The following is a 21,859-nucleotide window of genomic DNA, read 5'->3' on the forward strand; positions in this document are numbered from 1 at the left end:
ATGACACTTATAGCAAGCACAAAAAATGGAACCATGTTCTTCCTGAATCCATACACAACAGTGATTACAATTAGTATTGGTTCCAAAAGTTAACATGTAATTCCCACTTAATTACACAAGCCCCTGCACTATTTGTACAAACTAATAAAAACGAAACTTTAATTTGGAATCACGAGGGACACTCCTCTGCTCGTAAGTGAACAAACCTAAGTTCATTGCAAAAGCTGAAGGACAAGTATTCAACTAAATATCACATCTTTCCTGTAAGAACTATATTTTGCTTTTCTTTCCGGAAATATTCATACCCACTTTCTCTTTATAAAGATGTTTTCAAGCAAGCGCTTACGATCTGTAAGGATATTTACATTTCTTTACAAATTAATACACGAGACAATGAATATGTGAGTTCCTTCAACATTGATGTACTTTGATGGGGCGTCGAAACTGAAATTGACATGAGTAATGTCCATGTTTGTCGTGTTGAACATTATTTTGGTGTTTGCATCTCAATGGTGATTGTACTGAACTGTGACAATACTGTGAACTTCATGCAATGCAATGTGTTATGTCGTTGTCGGGTTTCACAGATACTAAGTCGGGATCTCGCAGTTGGAATCAAGGGAGCTACGCACCGTAGTGAGAATAATCCCGTTTCATTTATTGATACATTTTCTGGACATATTGCTAAGTCTTATTCAGGGTAGTGACACTTGTTCGTTTTGCTGCACACACAGTTCTGATAAAGGTGTCCCATATGAGAAATATGCTATTGTAGGGGAAACGTCCCGAGCGAGGTATATTTGTAATCACATGCAGAAGATCAGTACTAGAGTACAATAAAAGCGTGATACTGAAGCGAGAGACATGCAATGTATGGATCACCTAGATTACTTATACGTACACATGTTGAATGTACATAGTGTAAGTATGGCTCATGATAAAAACACATTACCTCATTAACTATTCCTTTATGACTCCATTAAAGCGTTCGCTCGTCAAGCTCGACTTTTTCGACATTGTCCCACGCATGAGACCTGGATTTGACACCCCACATGGGTACAGCGTGGGAAACCTATTTCTGGTGTACCCTGATGCGATGAATACCTCAGACACCAGCGCTTTGTTTGTTTTTTGTTTGTATGTATGTATGTATGTATGTATGTATGTATGTATGTATATGTGTGTGTGTGTGTGTGTGTGTGTGTGTGTGTGTGTGTGAAACTGAACTCACTCACTCCATTTCAACACATGCAAAACAAACACTTCTATTGATGTGCCATGTTACCCTGACACTAAGCTGTCCTTGATCAGTAATGCAGCCTTGCAGCCTTCTGAATTATTATCATTATTAGTTTATAGCCATGCCTTGTGTGTTGTATCAGACCATCCCATTCCGAAAGAACTAGCTTATATGGTTTCTTTTGATAAAGGTTTTAGAAAGCCATGCAACATTATACGTATTTCAAACTTTTTAAACTTCACCACGCATATTGTGTTGATGGACACTCATTCCGACAAGGACACTCATTCGGTATTTGAAAGTACATTTACATTTGTTTTGAAATATGATTTTCTATTTCGGGTTTAAATGTCAAGTAACAGTGAACTACGTGAACAAGTATTCATTATTATTCGTGGGGGACAAGTGTAATTTCATGTCGGCCACATAATGTCCATTGCAATCCATTAATGTGTGTTTTGAAACTTAATCTTCTATTTCAGGTCCAAATGACAAGTAACGGTGAACTACAATATAATACATCCGAAAGAAACTAGTTCTATTGAAACGTGGTTCATGGAGCACCAGACAGGTTACCGTGCCAATAAGTGGTCTTGATAAGTTATTATTATTTTCATTATTAGCTCTTTCCCTTCATTAGAGTTTTGCTGACTGACTGACTGAGTATGGTATTACGCCGCTTTTAGCAATATTCCAGCAATATCACGGCGGGGGACACCAGAAATGGGCTTCACACATTGTACCCATGTGGGGATTCGAACCCGGGTCTTCGGCGTGACGAGCCAACGCTTTAACCACCAGGCTACCCAACCGCCCCTCATTAGAGTTTTAGGACGAAAGGCAACATTGTACATCTTTCAAACTTTTCAATTTGAATTTTACCATATATGTTGCTTGGATGGTGATTGTAAATTCATTTTCATTTCCACGAGATAAGGACACTCTTTCGACATTTGAAAGTACATTTACATTTGTTTTGAAAGCCTCTATATCACGATAAAATGTCAAGTAACGGTGAACTTCTTGAACTAGATTTTATTCATTAATCTTCTTGGAGGCCAAGTATAATTTCATGGCAGCGTTGTGATATCTGTTACAATTCATTAATTAGTAGAACATTGTGTATACCCCATTGACTTTAGTCGTATAGATGGCTGGCAGTTGAAACCAGATAGCGTCAATGTAATGGCATAGTGCAGTGTGCAAACAAAGTGCATTTCCTTCTATGGCTGTTATCAGCTTATCTGCCTTTACATTGGGAAATTGTATGCGTTAGTTACACAAGGTCTACGTGACTATTGTAAACTGTTATCTGCACATATGCTTCGATGCAGTCACATTTCCCGTCACCACTAATTTAAAATCATACTATATTGGTAGCAGAAAAAGCCTGGATCAGTCAAGGTATTATGCAAGCTGTTTACTGTGTTTGTGGCTAGATTTAACTCAACTGTATTACATTCTGTCCTTTGAAATTGTTTTGACAACCTGTAAGAATTGAACTGGCCTCTGCTATCCCTTTCAAAACGTTCAATGTAGAGTTGTTTCTTTTTACCGTTGGCAGTGATCGTAAGAGTGTGCGTGGATCGTATTAATCTATAACGCACATGCAGGTGCACCTCAAACTAAAGGTGATATACCTGACACTGCGAGGGCGTGAGAAGCATCTGACTCGATGGTGTGGAGTGTAATAGTGTCCCTCAATATCTCTGTACGGTATTATTTGTCTACCAGTGATATTCCCACAAAATATATTCAAATAATACTTGAACGTGAAGTTGTTGAAACAAATATTACTGGACAAAATACGTTAGGGATATTGGTAATTTTGTGATTGATATTTTATCAGTGTGTCAATGAATAAATACATCATTATTAAAAAATTCAAAATGTACGTATATCCCTAACTATTTTTGCCAGTATATATACAAATATATATCCATGATATAGTCACAAGTGTACAATCGAACCCCCTTTTAGCAGAGATTCCTCGTGGATGTGGACAGGGTTTAGTGCCTTCTATTGTTATAGGCAGGGTGATAGGTGCACATATTTAAAATACAGTTACAACCATCTATTGAGTATTTTCACCTCAGCCGTCAAATGACACAAGAGTTGTTGTTCAGACATTACTAATGTTCTGTTGTAATATACATGTTTCATGAGTGCGGCGTAAAACTAAATTCACTAACTCACTCAAACTAATATATAGAATATCAATGTCACTCAGATGTGCATTGATACATTTCCTGTTCACCAAAAGACGCTGGAAAGACGTGTGTGTGTCATTCTATCAATATTAGTATTTTTGTATTTACATTTATTTCCGTATTTTAATAATTTACAAGTATTGTGGGAATTGTTTTCACCACGATTTAAGGCAATTTGAATTAGTCTTTCTTAACCTGTGTCGACACTATTTTACTTTTAAATCTCAGAGTCGGTTCATCGCCATCCACAGCACATAAACCGTCATGTATCATTTAAACCGGACTTCCTTGAGATTTTGTTTGGTAGAGATTTGCTCGTGTTTGATTCTGTGAGTAGAGCGCAGGTCACAAATCAGTTGAACCAAAGAAACGTCGAGCGCGGAGAGTCCTTGGATGGGTGACTGCGTTTGGCAGCTTGGCTCCTGAGAGTTTCTAGGACTTCAGTCCTGCCCCAACACGAAGTACATGTGATACATGTAGTCTCACCTTAGGCAAGTGAGTTTGTTCAAAATTGCCTCTATTCACCCAGCAGAAAGTGGGTACCCGGAGAGATAAGTCATGTGACTATTAAACTTCTAGCGCCTCTCAGGCAGCTTGGTTTATCCCGGGTCATCAGATATCAGATTCTGATTAAAGCGTCGAGTGAGCAACTAGTCAGATGGATACTAGGCGCTATATAGATGAAGTAATATTATCATTATTAATCGAGATCTACTAGGAAATGAATGGCCATGGCACTGGATGAGGTGTTAGACTGTTATCCACTACGCCAGTTTTCAAACATCAAATGATTATATTAAGTAAATAATGCACGATGGTCCGTGTTAGAATTGGTCTTGAGCAACCAATGTCGTAAGAGGAACTAACGGTATCGGATTGACACGTCATCGTATCCCAATTGTATAGACGCTCATACTGTTGATCAGTGGATTGTCTGGTCCAGGCATATAGCTGGGCTATTGCTGAGTGCGGCGTTAAGCAACAAACCAACCTGACATGTATGGAGTTTCAAATCATGTCCTGTTCATTTTCATTTTCTTGAAATAGAGACTCCAGAATTATAAATTAGCAAAGCTGACACTAAAAACAGTTTCACCGCTCATATTATTGCATTTAATTTTCATTGCATTATCTGAAATGGGTTCAAATGTAAATGTCACGACAGGGACGTGTGTGTTGTGTCAATATGTTGAACTTTGTTTATCAATTTTCGTCCTATTCACGATATGGTGCGAACTTTGTACACAAATATATCATATACCATATTAGTCAGTCATCGTGTGATGTGAACATTGTCCCTTATAACATAATACAGTTTCGCTCGTCAGGTTACATTGCCCTTGGTAGTAGGGGCTACTGCATTGCGCTATACATATCATGTAGCGACATTCCAGAATAGTTTTACATTTGATTAGCGCAGTTGAAACGAAAAACTGTTTCATCTCTCATAGTGTTGACTCATTTAAAGTTGGTTCAAGTGTAAATGTCACGACAGGGACGTGTGTGCTTTATTAACATATTGAACTTTGTTTGTGACTTTTGATCCTATTCACGACATAGTGGATACTTTGTACTCAGATATGTCACTACAGTCAGCCGTCAGACCCAGCATGGATGCTTCTGTACCGTCGTGTGATGTGGACATTGCCATTTAGTGATATGCACTGACATTCTCTGGCCTAGCATTATACAGTGAGCACTCGCCAGTTCATATTGCCCTTGGTAGTAGGGACCAAAGTACTACGCTGTGCACGTTATGTAGCTACCCGCCCCACCATGACAGAAATGACTAATACAAACCACTCTCTCGAGGAAACCTGTATGCATGATATTGTCGACAGGAAATTAAATGATGATTTATTGATCGTTTACGAACCAGCCGTCCTTTGTGATCACAAACTTTGTGACAATATTTTTCAGCACAGGTTTTCAATGTTGATGACGGTGCAGCGTTGACATATTCGGGAACGTTCATTCTTGTCTTGTCCTCTGTATCGAACTGGTTTCTATAAAGATTTAGGATTAAAGATTAACTTTGTTTCGCCATGATGTTACAACAAATTAAAAAACTCCTGTATACACATGTGATTCTATGCATCTGTTTATGTCGTGTCATAAGTGTATGCAGTATATATGTGGAGAATACACTGGCAAGAAACCGTTCAAATATTACAGTATATTGGATCTGTTATGAGTGCACATGGAAGTTTATAAAGGAAATAATTCATTATTCTTTTCTCACATCATTAATTCTGTACAGCTGGAGACATGTGCAAATCTCGAACTATGGGGATAGTTGCTATCACCATCATTTTATGTGGTAGAAATGAATGGTGTCTGGTGTCGCTATTCAATTCGCATTGTAGCCAATGGGTAAATGCAACAAACCGTCCATTCACTGTCCATTGTGAAATAAGTGTTACTCATTTTTATATGTACAATCATTCCAATAAAGCTTTATATTTGAGGGGCAGTGGGGTGGTACAGTGGTTAAAGCGTTCGCTCGTGATGCAAAGGCCCGGGTTCGATTCCCTACATGAGTAAAATGTGTGAAGCACATTCCTAGTGCCCTAGTGGGCAGCGCCCGTCTTCAAGTTTGCAAGAGCCTTGTTTACAAACATATACAGATATTGTTTGATACATGTACTAAAGAGATCCCCCAGGAACATATGTGTAACGTTTATGTTTCACTGACTGTAGAGAAATTATCGAAAGATCCATGAGGTTGGAGTTTTTGTCAATCATTTGATTACCTGCTTCAATTAAGCAATTAGCATTTAATTATCGTCTATGGTTGTGGTGATATTGGTCATCTAATGATGGTTGTAGTGGGTAAAGTGATATACGCATTTCTGAACTGTGTGCTGTTGTACCACGTCTTATACATTTACTTCACAGGAGTGGCAGGACAAAGCTGATAGTTGCCAGATGTGAGGTAAAAGATAACTAATTTACTCGATCTAGGTATCGCTGGTATCTGCGGAGAGGTTGCCAATGTTACAAAGCTTTGATCTGGCTCTCTCCTGATAGAATGTACCCGGAAACAACAATCACTAAATCTCCTCAAAATACAAGAATTTGTCAATATCAAGGTCGCTGTCTCAGCACACAAAACACTTAACTCGTGTAGAGGCATTGTACGGGACAGAGCTCGATGCCTGTCTGACAAGACTGAAGAACAAATTGTCAAGGAACTCTCTCAGCAATCTGTCACAGCCGCAAAACGATTCACCTTCAAAAAGGACGGTGTTGTTCAACCAACGAACACCTATCTCTTTACGTTCGCGTGAGCAAACATTCCTGACTCGATTAGAGCTGGTTATTGTAGCATTGGTGTGGAGGTGTATGTCCCCAATCCACTCCGGTGCTACAACTGCCAAAAGTTTGGACATGGATCCAAGTCCTGTCGTTCCTCTGCTGTTTGTTACCGTTGTGGTGACAAGCATGAGGGCAACGACTTTACTAAGGAAGCGCAGTGCACAAACTGCGGTGGTAACCATATGGCCTCTTCCAAGTTCTGTCCAGTGTGGAAACGCGAATCCGAGATACTAAAGATCAAGCACAAAGAAAATATCTCCTTTCACGAAGCAAAGAAGAGGGTTGCAAGTTTAACTGCAGCCCCTTCAACCATTACCTACTCTTCTGCTGTCTCCCGTCCTACTATCACTACTGCAACCATCTCATATCAGACCGACCTGACATGGATCACGTCTTCTCAGCCAACTGAACTCAACACAACTCAGCCTATCTCAGCAACTCTATCTCCAACGCCAAAAGTCAAAACCTCTGAATCACAAACACCGGAACATATGCCAAAACCAGAAACAGAAACTGCGGACAGAAAAAGGGAAAAAAAGAGGCTAGAGAGACTAAAACAACTTGAACAACTGCCAAACACAAAACCAAAGGCCACCTCTCCTTCAGAGGTCCCCATCGAGGACCATAACTCCTTTGGCCCTCTGGATATGGTGGTAACTCCAACTCCACCTCACACCAATAGGAGTTCATCACGTTCACGTGACATGCCACCAGTGGAAGTACCATGAATCCCCAAAACATGATCCAATGGAATTGCAGAGGACTTAAGAATAATTATTATGAATTACAGCTATTGATTCAAGACTTCAAACCATCCGCGTTTTGTCTCCAAGAAACCTACCTGAAAAGGACCGATAAATTTGACATCCGTCGGTACAGTTCCTACCGCTCCTTTTCTCCTCCCGGTGTAAAAGCTACAGGAGGCACTTCTATCCTGGTGAGGCAGGTCGTCCTTCATAGCCCCGTTCCACTTAAAACCAACCTACAAACTGTTGCTGTCCGCATGACTCTGAACATAGGGTTTCCACTATGTTCCCTCTATCGCCCTCCCACCTCAACTGTTCCCCTATCAGATCTTCAGAACTTATATGATCAACTCCCGAAGCCCTGCATAATCATGGTCGACTTCAACGGCCACAACCCCCTATGGGGCAGTACTGATACAAATAGTAAGGGAAAGGTCCTTGAAGAGTTCCTCTCCAATAATGATGTATGCATCTTCAACGATGGATCAAACACCTACCTCCATCCTGCCACTGGATCATACTCTGCTCTCGATCTATCACTTACAGATTCTAATCTTTTAGATGAGTTCGAATGTTCGGTCTATGACGACCTTTGTGGAAGCGACCACTTCCCAACAATTCTTACTCCTATCAACCCCACGGATGAACCACCATCAACAAGATGGAATTTTACTAAGGCCAATTGGCCTTTATTCCAAACCCTATGTTCAGAAAAACTTAAGCCAGACAACTTCAGGAATATTCCTGACCCCATGGAACTATTTTCAGACGTCCTAAATGCCATCGGAGACAAAACTATTCCAAAGTCCTCTGCAAACCCGCACATACGTAAACCATGGTTTGATACAAACTGCAAACAAGCTAGGAAAAATAGGAAGAAGGCGGAAAAATATTTCCGACAATATCCTACAGTGCATAACCTGAATGCTGTTAAAATGACAAATGCCAGGGCAAAACGTACCTTCAAACAAACTAAACGCCGGTCATGGAGGAAATATGTGTCAAAAATCAACTCCCACACACCCATGTCCCAGGTGTGGATCATGATTCAAAAGATTAAGGGTAAAGGGTCAAAATCAGGAGTTCACCACCTGAAAGATGGTGACTCCCTTCTAACAAATAAATCTGAAATTGCAAACAAACTTGGCGAAACTTTGGCAAACCACTCCTCCTCATCAAATTATAACCCTCAGTTCCAGAAATACCAAACCCAACAAGAAAAGAAACCAGTCAATTTTAACTCTGATAATGGGGAGGATTACAACGAAACGTTTTCCCTCCATGAATTACGTACTGCCCTAGAACAGGCTCACGACACTGCGGCAGGAGCTGATGAAATCCATTATCAGCTTCTGAAACACCTCCCTGACACAGGCTTGGAAACGATCCTAAATATATTTGATGACATCTGGACATCCGGACACTTCTTCGTCGTGGCACAATGCCATTATCATCCCTATACTAAACTCCGCCGCGATCATACTGATCCCTCAAACTACCGTCCTATATCACTAACTAGCTGCGTTTGCAAAACCATGGAGCCGCATGGTCAACAATCGATTAATCTGGTACTTGGAGTCCAATAACCTCCTCAGTGACCTCCAATGTGGTTTCCGAAAAAACGAAGTACCATTGACCATCTGGTGCGTCTCGAATCATTCATCAAAACTCCATTGTCAACAAACAACATACCGTATCTATCTTTTTGACTTAGAAAAGCATATGATAACAACGTGGAAAACATGGTATCCTAAAAGATTTACACGAAGTTTGGATTGAGGGGTAGACTACCTCAATTCATATCTCGGTTTTTAAATAACAGACAATTTCAAGTTAGGGTGGGTTCCACACTGTCTGACTATTTCAACCAAGATCAGGGCGTCCCCAAAGGCAGCATCCTGTCTGTCACACTTTTTAGCATAAAAATTAACAGCCTCACTAACGTTCTGAACAGTTCCATTGACGGGTCCCTTTTCGTGGATGACTTCAATATTTCATGTCGTGGTAAGAACATGCACGCAATAGAAAGGCAGCTACAACACTGCCTTAACAAAATCCAAAAATGGGCCAATGAAAATGGTTTTACGTTTTCAAAATCTGAAAACAAATTGTATTCACTTTTGTAAGTATAATACAAACCACACAAGGATCAGGACCTAACTTTAGATGGTACTCCCATCAAGGTAGTAGAAGAGGCCAAATTCCTTGGACTCATATTCGACCGCCACCTGACATTCTAACCACACATAAAATATTTGAAAACCAAGTGCTTGAAGGCTCTAAACTTGCTAAAAGTAGTCTCTAAATACAGAGGGGAGGGGATCAGACCACCCTCCTTCACTTGTACAGATCATTAGTTCAAGAGTAAACTAGATTATGGCTCCATTGTCTACGGTGGAGCCTGCAAAAGCAATTTAGAAAAATTAGACTCTATCCACCACCAAGGGCTGAGGCTCTGCCTGGGAGCTTTTAGGACCTCTCCGGTAGACAGCCTATATGCGGAGGCTAATGAACCTTCACTTGAACAACGCCGCATTAAACTCTCACTGCAGTATATCACTAAATTACGTTCAAATGAGTCCAATCCAGCATACAATTGTGTTTTCAACCCGTTCTAGGAAAACTTATTTCCTAAACTGCCAAGCCTGGTCCCACCACTTGGAATCAGGATCAAACCACGCATATCTGCAGCTAAAATTGATCTCAACATCATTGCACCATACCGACTTCTGTCCTCACCACCATGGCAAATGGTGAAACCACAGGTCGATCTTACCCTCACCAAACTCAAAAAGTCTGAAACAAATCCCTTGGTCTTCCAACAGGAATACAACCAGTTACGTTCGAAGTATAACACTCACAGATCCATTTTCACAGACGGATCCAAGGACGATCGCCAAGTTGCCAGCCCTACAGTCATTGGATCCAAGACTGTCTCCTCTAGGATCCCCGACAACAGTTCCATTTTCACCGCTGAAGCCAAAGCTATCTTCTCAGCTTTGACCTACATTCAACAGCAAAATCAGTCAAACAATTTCATCGTATTTACAGATTCATTATCCTGCCTTCAAGCACTTCTAAACGTGACATCAAGTCACGCAATCATCATGGACATACTAGAACTGTACAACGACCTTTCTACTGGCCAATATGACATCGTCCTCTGCTGGTTGCCGGGTCACGTCGGCATAGCAGGTAACACTAAGGCCGATGCTGCAGCAAAAGCAGCTCTTGAAAAGCCCCTATCTCCACTGCTAATCCCGTACAGTGATTTCAAACCCACTATCAGAAGCTATACTCGGGACCTGATGCAAAAAAGGTGGGACACTCAAGTAGGAAGAAACAAACTCCATGAATTGAAGCCAACAATCGGTTATACCTACTTGGGATGCCAGTCAAGACGTGATGAAGTAATTTTGCGATGATGTCGTATTCGCCACAGTCGATTTACACATGACTATCTGCTATAAACGGATGGGGATGGACCCCCCATATGTCTCTCCTGCGATGAGGCTTTCACCGTCAAGCATATTCTGCTTGACTGTGTGGACTTTTACATTTGCAAGGACTCGCATTATCACGCAACCAATCTAAAAGATCTGTTCTCCAACGTGAGCGCTCATCTGATACTGAACTACCTGAGGGAAGTTGATCTATATCATAAATTGTAACTGTGTAATGTCACTAACGAATTTACCTGCTTTTCAATTTAGTGCTATGCCATTCTGTTCCAAAATGACAATGTAATGAATGTGTTTCTTTGAAACGAAACCACTTTGTACTTGCAATGTATATTAATGCAGACTTGTTCTCGTCACTATATGGCTGGAATAATGCCGATGTGACGTAAAGCCCAACTCAACTCAACTCAACTCTAATGTGTAATGTCACGTAACATATACATCTTGTCTCACATAACTGATTCCTGTTGAGGTAGGCTAGTTGTGGTAGCAACTATTAGGATATGCAATAACGAAGTAACACAATGGACAGTCCAGTTTGGAAATCCATGATATGTTGAAGAAATAGTCAGCATTTATGTATGCTACACGCAGTAATATGAATGACCATTTGCTTCAGGAACTAATTAACTAATGCCTCTGTAAAGGTTTCATAATTGTTCAAATTGAACTGTTAAGGACAAAAATGAAGTCCGTTGCAGTTTATTATTTTGACTTATGTCAACCTTGCACGTGTTTGTTACAGGTGTCTCTGGTGGGCAGGGTTACCCTCATCTTTTCGCCTGGTATCATCACTGTGTGGATCGTTATTCATTGGCACATCGGACGCGTACAATTGTCTTTTTGGAAGCAATTTGTAATGAATACAGAAAGTACGTTTGTATCATTTCAGGCTGACTACATCAACATCTCCCGTTCATTCCCCTGCTGCTTATGTCAACACTGTCAAAACTGAGACTTGGGACATTTAGGAGATAAACATCATGTGTTGGCGAAATTTCCGGGTGTTATTGAGTATTTGAAGCACGGAAATTCATTTGGAACCGACTGCCGGAAATTGGCCAAAACGTGATGTTAATCGACATTGTCAACACAAAAGTCATTTACCAAAAGGTCTATACACGTTTTTGTGTCTGCACTCATTGACATCGAGTACGGGCACAGCAGTGAAATGTCATCAGCCGGCCGTTTCGGCTGTCTCCCTTGGTAGCATCTGGAACTGCTCATTTGTGACGTCACTCAGACTTTACTTCACAATATGATTTGAATGACGTCACCACAGCTGACTACGTAATAATACAATGGTGTGAGCGTAAGCTGGTTCCTGGCTCCCTCTGCGCGCGTAACCTTGCGCCAAAGCTAGAAACCGGTATAGGCTGCCATTTAAAACGCTCTGCTCGTTTATTTGACGTCACATCCGGATTGGTCAAGCTGGACTCCGTCGCGCTGAAAGATCTGGGAATCATAAGACTTGAAAAGTGAGCGTTGTGCGAGAATTGCGCTTGCATGGTCTATAAAATTAGTTTGGCTATAAAATTACATAGAAATGTAGAATACTATTTTTTTTCTATCCGTTGGTATAAATATAAATGCACCTAACTCGGCGGTTTTAGAAATAAACACTGTTTTTTTGTTATGCGTTAAAAAACAATAAATGTCTCCGCTTTTGATCGTGTACCGATTCAAGCACTGTGCTACGATTTTTTTTCAATTTGGCATCTTTACGGAAAGTGTGAGCAAAGAAAATACAGCCTGACATCTGAACGACATAAGCATGTATGAAATGGGTTTGTGTGCTTATGCATAACGTTATACGCTCAATCTTAAAAATGACTCGTAATAAATGTTGAAAAAGGATTTTGTTCTATGAAGTCAAATGACGACAGAGAGGCGATACACGTATAAAGATAAGGGGTCATAACTCCGATATGCTTAACATTCGATCATGTTTTTCAACCAGTCAGATTAAGGAACACATTGACTTTTGGTTTACAATTCCAAGTGGCCCCAAAAAGCATGTCGTTGTTATCATCCGAGTGTAGCAGACCAGACCCCTCCCTCACAAAAACCTGCCACAAATACCTGTTCCCATTCCAGTGCATATATCAGTGTGTTTGTACAACATTGGTTTTCTATTTCTTCAAGGGAATATATCAGGCGAGCCAGAAACAACTGTAATAAAACAACAGCATTCTACTGCTTCATTTGTGACCAGTCACTGATGTTAACTGAAAGTTCAGGTCTTAAAACATCTCGTCACACTATTCACCATCAGTCATACACCCTTTCGTGGATAGACCTGTGAAGACCCGGGTTAGAACTGATCTTCAGTAACCCATGCTTGTCGTAACATGCAACTAACGGGATGGGTGGTCAGGCTCGCTGACACATGTCATCGTATCCCAACTGCGTAGATCGATGCTCATGCTGTTGATCACTGGTTTGTCTGGTCCAGACTCGATTATTTACAGACCGTGTGGCGTAAACCTAAACTCACGCGGTCACTCACTTTTCATGTGTGACGTGTGTTGGTGTACTGGATACATTTCCTTTCACTCTATGCGTGTTTGTGTTTTAGTCTAGGTCTTGACTTGGTTCCGTTTTGAGAAACGATATTACATTATTTCTACTTGTGTAGGAGAGTATTCGTTTGTGTGTTGACAAGTACATTCACTATACCACCAAGAGAAGACCCAGCGGGTTATAAATGTAACATTATGATTGTTAGGGAAATGACTGTAGCCACATCAGCGCTCTGAGAGCATGTACATTACAGCAAGAGAGATAACTCGGGCAAGGTTTGTTACACCACACTCGCTGCTGACAGTGCACTGTGAGTGTTCCACGCTCATTGAACAACAGTCGTTGGAGCACTGTCACTGTATGTTGAAACTGTTGATCGTGGTGAATGATGCAAGGGAGACTACTCCGTCAGATAGCGCTCCACTACACTGGTAGTAACAGGCCACAGACACCTCACATGCGAGGTGCGGCTTTTTTTCTGTCACACTGTCACTATACCGGACGTATTCTCATGCTCACTGTGTACGGTGCAAGGGAGACTACTATGTGCGCCAACCATGGTTTACTTTACATGCTGCCTCACCTCACAGCTCAAAACTAGTAATCGAGGCACTTCCCCTCAGACATCCGCTATTGTAACTGACCTTTATACAACATATTTCGTGTCCATGTTCGAATGCAGTCACTCATGTTTGGAGGGCAGAGTTCCCTGTGGCTCTTGGTGATGTTCAGTACATTCCTCGTGTGACATGACGCTCATGGACAGTGTGGCAGTTGACACGGCCGTTAGGTTGTCACAGCTTAAATGTACAAGGAAATATTTCACTCATTTTGAGTTGTACAATTCACATGGTTCATAATACAAACAATATTTAGTTTGGAGAAGACAAATAAAAAAAGCTGCTGGTGTCTGTAGGTTTAGTTTCACAGTGTATTCGGTTTGTGAATCGTTTTTTAGAAGTTCATTCCCTGCTGTTTCATCTCATATTTCTTTCATATCAGCAAACAGTCGATCTCGGTCAGTGACCATTCCTATGCTTGTATTCTGTGTGGAGTAACTGACACCGGAACTCCATCAGACTGTTCAGTTGAGATCAGGTTGGTTGATAGCTGTTCCCAATTATATTAAGTGTAGAAAACCTGTAAGCAGTTATGTGATACGTCGTACGACACGATCTACACCTTACGATTATTTAATATAAAACTGACTATTAATTTAACAGAATAATAGATTATACGATGGTGGGATGGCGGTGTGTGGGGTTGGGGGTCGGGTGGATTGTTAGTGTGTATCTTTGTGTGTGATGTGTCTCCAATGTCCAGCTACACAGTAGTGCGTAGGTTTGCGATTAGATTTCCAATCATAAGTACTCAATATTCCGCATTGTGTTGTATCAAATAATAAATACTGTTTTGTGGGTGCAGTGGAGGTGCAGTTAAACCCCAGCAACATCACACTGAATGAAGGAAGACATTACACACTGTGTAGCTATTGTACCACGGGTCGGTGGGGTAGTCCAGTGGTTAAAGCCTTCGCTCGCCACGCCGAAGACCCGGGTTCGATCCCTCACATGGGCACAACGTATGAAGCCCATTTCTGGTGTCCCCCGGCGTGATATTACTGGAATATTTCGTTTCGATAAATGGATATTATATATGCAACTGATATAAGACGTCATGCATCAACCAAGAAGGCTTGTATTCGGTCTTCTTCGGACCCTATTTTGATACTGAACTTCATATTGTACTATTACATTGCGGCTACAAGTCCTTCATATCCTGCCTTCACGCTCACCCTCAAATCTAGTGCATGTTTGTACAGATGCCGTCATTTAGAATCTATCTTTTACATTAATGTTAAAAACTATAATGTCAAAATAAATATATGGGTTTACTACAGATTCCCACGTGTAGATTGGACACAGGGTTTCCGTCAAAATGAGTCTCCTGGTGACATACTTCAGGAACATAGTATGTTAATGTGTAAGTGTATGTGATAGAGACTTTCGACAGTCTGTCAGAAGTACTGTCACACAATATTGCTTATCGGTTAGACTATCCAGCAGATTCATGTGAAAATATCCGTGTTTTGAATTTGACAACACCATCAAAATACGTTCACAGCGTTGTCTCGAATGACAGTTAACAGAGTGTGGCGTTATACAACCAACCAACAAACAGTTGGTTACTATTAGAAAATCTCTGTCTCTGGCCATACAACATTGTGTGTAGGGCTGGCAACGAAATTGCCGGGAACGATTTGGAGAATGTGAAGACTCCCCAAGACTTCCCAAGAATTTCAGAAAGGCTACACTTGCTACCTGCGAGGAACCTGGATTTACATCATCCCTTCAGCAGTCAGCAATTGAGACAAATCTAGCCATACATTTAAATGACACATATTTACATTTGAAAAAGGGGTAAGATAAAATTTATGGATGAAAATTATTCATTAATGAAACATGTGCAACACACTCACGTACATAAACTTGAGAGCACTTTATGTCTGCGGGCATTTGTCATGTTTAACATTCAACTGCAATATGTACAAACCCAAAATAAACTAGTGTCCAAAAGAAACGATACCTCGTATTTGAAAGGACAGTGAAGAAAAACAAAAAGATAACGAAATTTTAGATTGGTACATTTTATTTGAGAATTGATTCAGTAACATGTGTACAAAAATTCATTTTAGTCAATCCTTTATAATCATTAGGACCGGCCTGTAAAGACGTGATGGGGCCAAACTGAAAATTTCATTCAGAGACACCGAACGAGGCAAGTGTGGACAATGTCACGTCTCAAAGTCACGTTAGTACCGGGTCTGTCCACTGTGAGCATCAATACACGCCAGTACACCTCTGCGGGATGATGACGTTGAACGTCGGATGACGTTGGGGGTGATGCGTTGCCATTCATCAAGAAGGCATTGTCCCAATTCCCTGATGTTGACTAGGGGCACAAGGCGATTTCTAAGTTGGCGATCGAAATGGTCCCATAAGGCTGTTGTTGGATGACTAGCTGACAAATTTCATCTTGATAACGCTGTGGATTCATGTTTCCTCGAATAACGACGAGCCTTGTTTTGGCGTCAACGCATATTCCACCCCAAACCATTAAATCTCCGAATGGCCGGACTTAATGAATGCAATTCTGTGCCAAACGTTCACCACATGTTCCGTACACACGCTGCACACCATCGCTCTAGAAGATCCAAAATCTTCTCTCGTCGGAAAACATGAACTGTGCCAACGTCGAAGCAGTTTTATACAGTTGAACTGCGCGTTCATTTCGTGCTACGAAACTCAACATCGTTTTAGTAAAGTGCGCGTTTACGCGAATGCGTTTGGTTTGGAACAAGCATGTTTTCATACGAAAATGAGTACTTAATCAAAAAATACATGAAAAATGCTTGGTGTCGTTCCTTTTGGACATCAGTTTATGTGGGATTTTTTGCAATGGATATAATTTGTGTTTATCTATGCGGAACTTCATTCAGGTGATTTATCCACTTCCTTTTTAGTTCACTAGAAGGACATATAGCTGGAACCTGGCTTCGCTCAGTTCAAAACGAAAGAGAAGTAAAATCTTCCTGAAAATAGAGATATCCTTTAGTATCACTGTCAACGTGACACGACACCAGTGAGGCGCAGGGCTGTCCATCAAGCAGGGGGACACACGACACCAGTGAGGAGCGGAGCTGTCTATCAACCAGGGGGCACACGATGCCAGTGAGTGGCGGGGCTGTCTGTCAAGCAGGGAGACACACGATACCAGTGAGGAGATGAGCTGTTTCTCAAGCAGGGGGAAACACGACACCAGTGGGAGTCGGGGCCGTCTATCAAGTAGGGAGACGCACGAGACCAGTCAGGGGCAGAGCTGTCCATCAAGCAGGGGAACTCAAGCAACATAGAGAGTGCACTCTTTTGAACTGCAGCAAGGTATGCATTTCTGTACGATAATCAGTTTTTACTATTGTACAATACTTGCTGTGTAACGAGGATCGTTACTCTATTCTGTATGGTAGTTCATTCTGACTTGTACGGTAGTATTTTTGTTTTGATTTATCAATGAATTACGTTGCTATGTTCGTCTAGTATACTTTACCTTACAGGCTGGTGTGTCGTTATGCATGTATTGAAAAATGTTCATCAGACTCCAGAATATTACTCCACTGTACACTGCGTGGGTCTCACACATGTATGTGTTTGTTTTGTTTCGTTTGTCAGTGGCAATGGATAGGAGGTAGTCTCACAATATTATGTTCCATATTTTAAGATTCAACACGGGAAAAGGAAGACCTCACATGCTGCAGTGTTTCTGGTTCTCACTGGCGAGTAATTGTAAGTTATATCTAGAGGGTATCAGTGAACGAGGATGTACGCCATGTAATGGTCCCAGTCTGACAAGTCACCGTGCCTGACATCCCTGTTATCGTCCTGTGTGGAAGGCCAGGCATGCAATACTGTTACTACAATGGCCATGATTGTCTGACGATGAAGTATTGGCGCAAACACCGTGAATACTTTAAACATCAGTGATGTGATCTTTTAATGGGATGCTAGATCCGAGATTACAAACGATTGTGAAGCAAGGACATATTTCGATACACAACACGCCGACAATCATAGTTCATATGGATGTAATGTTCGGATATCATGATGTAGTGTTATTACGAATTATTAAGTGGGGACGCCGCACTCAGCAATATTCCAGCAATATAGCGGCGGTCTGTAAATAATCGAGTGTAGAGTGTGAGCATCGATCGTTATTCGCCTCTTATGACCAGCGTGGGTTATTGAAGACCAGTTCTTTTGTTCACGGGTAGGAAACCGAAATCCCAACCAACAAACCAAAAGGATTATACGGATATGCTCTGGGCATTATCCCAATCACACCATGTTATTGGCACCTCGAGTATCATGTGGAGAGACGATTCTTTAGTATTATCTTTAGTCAACGTCAACACGATTGCTGATATGTGATAAAAATGTCTTATTTGTTTGCATTTCGAAAGGCATTACATAAAGGCATGATATATAACAACCAGTTGGGAGGCTGTATAGGTTAGACAATAATGACTTTGAATACTGCTTACTCGAGTGGTCAGGTTGATGCATGCCATCGTATCCTAGATGCGTTAACAGATGTTCATTATCTGGCCCAGAGTCGATTATTTTCAGATCGCCGTAATATTGTTGGAACATGGCTGACTTCATCTTTAAACAAAGGAAAACAAATCAGGAATACTACGCCGCTAGTGGACGCGCCCCTTTTCTCAACAGTGCGCGCGCACGCACACACACACACACACACACACACACACACACGCCCACACACACACACGCTGTATCCGCCCCTGATTTGATACATAAATAACTGATGTTTGTTGGAAGGAGCTCTGTTGACAGAGGAACTGCTTGTTGCATGTACGTCTGTTGAACAGTCTCAGCAGCTGCTCGGCACCTGCAGAAGAGGGACTGGGTTCCTCCCCTTGACTGGGCTCGGTGTGACGAGCTTGTGCGGCAGTGTAAGAACAACCTGTCCGTGGTCGGGGAGATACTGAATGGTCAGGGACTCAGCACTTTGATCTCTGGCGGCGCCTTGACCATCAACTGCTCGTGAGTAGAACAAAGGAGGTTAAATACACTAAAGGCACACAAGGCGGATACTAATTAGAGTCGACCTATCCTTTCCTCGCAAATGTCTATCCACCCACTGCACATGGACGCATTGATCGTTGTGTTCTAGGAACCGCTTTACACTAACCCCTATATCCTTGTTATAGTCGGAAAAACGAAGAAAGCGATAAGTTGCACTGGAGTTTAAACACAGTCCCTGAAAACTATTACTCAAGTGTTCTTACACACTGATGATCCGTGAAGATCCGGGTAAGAATTGTTCTTCGGTAACCCATGCTTGTCGTAAGAGGCGACTAACGGGATCGGGTGGCCAGGCTCGCTGACATGGTTGACACATTTGCGTAGATCGATGCTCATGTTGTTGATCGATGGATTGTCTGGTCCAGACTCAAATATATAGCGGGGACATTGCTAAGTGCGGCGTAAAACTAAACTCACTCACTCACTTACACATTGATGATAGTATTTAGGACACTGCGATTTGGAACCGAGAAAATAGCAGTTTCAAAAACAGGTGGACGTGTTATTTTGTCAGTGATGGACAATGTTTTCTATTGATGCGACATTATACTAGAGAAATGTTTGAACCCTATTTACTCTAAGATTCCATTGTATTAACTGAATTTGCAGAGTGTGTTGTGGGAATGGCCAGAGAGAATTGTCTTGGCTATTTCAAGGGGTCGACAAGATGATTTACACAGAAAGGGAGATTCTGTCATCTCCACTTGGACTATTTCACGGCCTAAACTATGACGTAACCTCTGACTTCAACTGGTTTCAGGGAAGAACCTGTTTGCATCCAAACCCACCTGAGTAACACAGTAGAATGTTCGGTGTCTGGAGCGACCCCAGAGCTGATGGGGAACATGACTAGGCTACAATACAACTCCTTCTTGGACAACTGTCATTACTTCATGTAAGTCAGTTCTTAGATGCGAGCTGCTAAAATAAGGATATATATTTCTCTGAACACTTCAGGCTCATAATGTTTAGAGTATTCAAATGCTTTAGTGCTACACGGCTGGCAGAATATCAACTTACAATGAGCATTTACTTAGTACTAGTACTGAGTGTTAGTACTAAGTTAAGTTAGTTTATCAACAGAAACATCTTTCTAAAGTCTAAAGTTTCAGTCAGTGACAGCTAGGCGGGGAGCCCAATCTATCAGCACTCCTTAAGCTAGGTGTTGCCTGAAGTTTTGGTTACCAGCTAGTGTAGTAGTGTCTCTTTCAAATACGTGTTTTACAAATATCAATCAAGTATGAGTTCAGTTACCATTCGAGTTCTGTTTGTTACATATTTTTTAAGTTTCTATAGTTTTATGACTTTTTGTTGAAGCGGTGAGTGATATGATTCTATCTGCAATTTGTAGGTTTTCTTCACAAGCTGAACTGCTAAGCCTGAAACTACTGAAAGGTTAGTTTGGATGACGCTGCTTACATGTACATCAAATACAGAGTAGACACTATCCAGCGGAAACTGTGTATGTCTCTTTGGTATCATTTCAATACATTACTCATGTCACTGTCACCTCTTGTTTCAGGGAGTGAGCTTGTGCGGATACAGTTGTTCCACTGTGGTGAGATTCGAAATCGGAAACTATCAAGACTACTGACTTACGAATAAATGAAAACTCACATTGTCTCCCATATTGTTGTTATTGTGTTTTACAGATAACGATATTCAGACAGACGGGTATCTCATGATTACATGACATTTGTATTCAAACGTATATATACTGTGGGAAAGCAACATGACAAGTATTCCTGTATTCATCTTCCAAGTTTCTTCGCTGGCTCTGTGGTCAGGGTAACTGACTTGACTGACATGGCCACCTGTCATCTTTTCCGAATTAGGAATATTGCTGCTCATGATGTCAATCACTGGAATGTGTGGTCCAAATGTGATTATTTATTGATCGCCGTCATATAGCTGGAGCATTGCTGATTGTAGCGTTAAACAACAAACAAACAAAACAAGCCTAATGCTCATGATGTCAATCACCGGAATGTATGGTCCAAATGTGATTATTTAACGACCACCGTCATATAGCTGGAGCATTGCAAAGTGTAGCGTTAAATAACAAACAAACAACACAAGCCTTATGGTCATGATGTCAATCACTGGAATGTGTGGTCCAAATGTGATTATTTATTGATCGCCGTCATATAGCTGGAGCATTGCTGATTGTAGCGTTAAACAACAAACAAACAAAACACAAACCTAATGCTCATGGTGTCAATCACCGGAATGTATAGTCCAAGTGTGATTATTTACAGACCACCGTCATATAGCTGGAGCATTGCAAAGTGTAGCGTTAAATAACAAACAAACAACACAAGCCTTATGGTCATGATGTCAATCACTGGAATGTGTGGTCCAAATGTGATTATTTATTGATCGCCGTCATATAGCTGGAGCATTGCTGATTGTAGCGTTAAACAACAAACAAACAAAACACAAGTCTAATGCTCATGATGTCAATCAGTGGAATGTATGGTTCAAGTGTGATTATTTACAGACCACCGTCATATAGCTGGAGCATTGCAAAGTGTAGCGTTAAATAACAAACAAACAACACAAGCCTTATGGTCATGATGTCAATCACTGGAATGTGTGGTCCAAATGTGATTATTTATTGATCGCCGTCATATAGCTGGAGCATTGCTGATTGTAGCGTTAAACAACAAACAAACAAAACACAAACCTAATGCTCATG

The 21,859-nt window shown here is 41.2% G+C and overlaps 1 long non-coding RNA gene across 3 annotated transcripts; it reads left to right on the top strand.

Moving 5' to 3' along the window:
- Positions 1-11,574: 11,574 nt before the first annotated feature.
- Positions 11,575-20,797, top strand: LOC124268506. 3 transcript variants are annotated; one of them, XR_006896296.1, is made up of 4 exons: positions 11,592-11,622; positions 14,501-14,596; positions 19,922-20,056; positions 20,684-20,797. It is a non-coding gene; the product is annotated as an uncharacterized LOC124268506 (long non-coding RNA). The 3 variants fall into 3 exon arrangements; XR_006896295.1 differs by lacking the exon at positions 14,501-14,596 and having other exon boundaries at positions 11,575-11,622; XR_006896294.1 differs by lacking the exon at positions 11,592-11,622 and having other exon boundaries at positions 14,270-14,596.
- Positions 20,798-21,859: the final 1,062 nt, after the last annotated feature.

This window comes from Haliotis rubra, unplaced genomic scaffold (assembly GCF_003918875.1).
Source record: "Haliotis rubra isolate DU_JTF1 unplaced genomic scaffold, ASM391887v1 Scf1387, whole genome shotgun sequence".
Taxonomy (NCBI): Eukaryota; Metazoa; Mollusca; class Gastropoda; order Lepetellida; family Haliotidae; genus Haliotis; species Haliotis rubra.